Source organism: Meleagris gallopavo, chromosome 3 (assembly GCF_000146605.3).
Source record: "Meleagris gallopavo isolate NT-WF06-2002-E0010 breed Aviagen turkey brand Nicholas breeding stock chromosome 3, Turkey_5.1, whole genome shotgun sequence".
In the NCBI taxonomy this organism is placed as follows: Eukaryota; Metazoa; Chordata; class Aves; order Galliformes; family Phasianidae; genus Meleagris; species Meleagris gallopavo.
The window spans coordinates 42,513,838-42,516,524 of record NC_015013.2 but is presented as its reverse complement, the minus strand read 5'-3'; the positions used below and the strand labels follow the sequence as shown (position 1 = coordinate 42,516,524).

The following is a 2,687-nucleotide window of genomic DNA, read 5'->3' as shown; positions in this document are numbered from 1 at the left end:
AAGGGGTGGAGCCTGGCTCCACCTCTCCTAGACACATTTAAGAGCTGACTGCCAGAGGGGAAGGATCTCTATGGAGATCTGCTCCACTGGAGTTTACCACGTGTGCTCAGGATAGGGTGAGTGTTTTTCTTTCCTACTTTAGCGTAGTAATTACATCAGCCAAATTCCTGGATGTACTATATCATCTGTATGTTCATTGTACAGTAGAATATGCCTGAAAAGTTTATAGAAAAGAAAATAAACATGATGAAATGTTTGAAATAAGGATATTTCCTGAGTCTTACAACAAATGTGTCTGTCTACACAGTAACATTTGGTAGACTATTTTATGTGGAGAAATTTAACAAGTAAAATCTGCTTTTATGGACCAGCTTTTCTCCCTCACAATTTGTAGAGATTGAAAAACGCATGAAATGTATGGCTTAAACTTTAAAGCTGTCAAGAAGCATCCACAACATTTTTCAAATTCCATTTTTTCATCCATAATTCCTTTTGTTTTTTTTTTATGCTGTGGAAAATAGCAGTGGATTTTCTAGCATTTTTTTAATGAACAACAATGTAAAACACTAAGTGCAGAACTGAGAACAAATTTCCATTCAAGGGCTGGGAATGGAGATGTACTTCAAAGCCTTTCTTAGGTACTGTAGACTTCAAAAAATCACTTTCTTTTTGGTGGTGGTGGTTGTTGTTGTTTTGTTTTTTACTCAATTAAACTCAGTATAGGATACTGTCTTATCTTTACCTTCAGAACTGAAGCATACCAGCAAATATTAGATACACGTTATGCCCTTAAGGTTCCCTGAGCTCTTGGGAAAGCTCAATAGCATGCCACCAATTTAGAAATCGCTCATACATAATACATGTATAGGGGATGCCAGAAGTAATTTTAGCTCCACATTCTTGGGGAATTCACTAATCTACATATTGCAATACAGAACTGCTGTTAGTTTATAAAATGTCCTGAAATTTTTTCTGGTCAACCTCATGCTGTTTTCAGGTCAGAGGCAAAAAAAAAAAAAAAAAATCTGGACAAATGTAACTACTTAATCAGTAACTTCTGCATACATAGTCAACAGTATGTGATACAATGTCTATTAAATAGGTACAGAATAAAGCACAGGATAAGTTTTTTCAAATTCTATTGCATATCACAATCACAGATTGGCTGAGGTGGGAAGAGAATCATGGAAGTCATGCGGCCCAACAACCAGAGCAGAGTGCCCAGGTCCATGTCCAGGTGGTTTTTGAAGACGTCCAGTGGGGAGACTCCACAATCTTTCTTGCATACATATGCAGAAATTACACACAGCTCAGCTGTTCTGGGCTATAAATGGGACACATGCCAAGGAAGGATGTAGGACCTTCAGTCACCCAAGGGAGAATTACTGTTTGGGAGAACTCAACACAGCACAGGACTTTCTTTTTAATTGCATCAAAGGAAACTAAGGTTGAAGGAGATCTACAGTAAGTCATTCAGTTCTTCCAAATCAAAACCAGGATACACACACATTTTTCTCTAGGTGTGTTGTGCAGTAGTGCTTTTTCCATATCTACTTTTTCCTCCCTTTGCTTGTTTTAGACTAATACACTAGTTCTCTCTGTGATTATAGCTTGTGCTGCAGAGAGAAGTCTGCCCAGAAGTGACTGGTAAAGTCTACTATAATGTGCACATATCAACAGTTTCATGCTACATTATAATATCCAGCAAAGATGAAAGAAAACACAGGTTGTAGTGGTTCACACAGATAATGTAACATCTGCTATGTAATCTGGGAGAATGATTTGTCTGCCTAATCATCAATATTACTCACGCTTATGTAGAAAAATAAACAGCATGAAAAATGTATTTCCAGTGTAGCAGCAGATCTTCATTTTACTGGGGATAGAGGAGGCGTAGTTGCACCAGTTGCATAAAGGGCATTCCCAAGGCATGAATGCTTGCTGCTTTGCTAAGTGCCCCTTGAAGTCTTTGCACAATGAGATTTCTTAAAGAAAGCTAGGGGACAAGAGTGAGAGCTCCTCATGACATAAAGCGCAGTCCTCAGCAAATTAAAGGGAAAGAAACTTTCCTGTAATGAAAAATGGATGGTGCTATATATTATAAGTGCAATGCCCTGGTAGTTTACTGCTAATTAATCACAGATTCATGGGAAGGTATGGGCTATATGAGGTGCCCTGTAATCTTCCATGCCAAGTGTCAATGGACAGGCAGTAATAAGTTGGGCCATACATTTATTTTATGTTTTAATTTGGGGATAGAGGAATTGAAAATTCTCTTTAAATTCTTGAAATATTTATGTTCTATAAAAATTACCCTGAAAAGGGTCTTCTTTTTACGTACAATATAAAAATAAAGCCTCTGCATATAACTGCATGATCTATAAAGTGCATGCAGTAATCTCTTGTCAGTACCACACAACTTTTAAGGAAAGTTTTTTGCTGTGCAAGAGCTGAAATTTTTATCAAAAGTTTTGAGGATCTTAAAACCTGCTTTCCAGCCAGATGAAGGGTATTAAATGTATTGAAAAGAAACAAAATGTATTAGAGAGCCTATCCAGAGAACCACATAGCTGATGCATGTCTGTTTTAAAAGGAGTTAGTGATGAGTGTTTATATATTCTCTTAAAGTCACTCATGGTATATTACTTTGGGAAGATTGCTGCATTCCAAATGACAAGCTTATATTC

At 37.1% G+C, this 2,687-nt stretch overlaps 1 long non-coding RNA gene across 1 annotated transcript; it reads left to right on the top strand.

The window, feature by feature from the left end:
* The first annotated feature begins 76 nt into the window (after positions 1-76).
* LOC109366979 lies at positions 77-1,846 on the top strand. The gene is made up of 2 exons (XR_002113697.1): positions 77-116; positions 1,161-1,846. It is a non-coding gene; the product is annotated as an uncharacterized LOC109366979 (long non-coding RNA).
* The last annotated feature ends 841 nt before the right edge of the window (positions 1,847-2,687 follow it).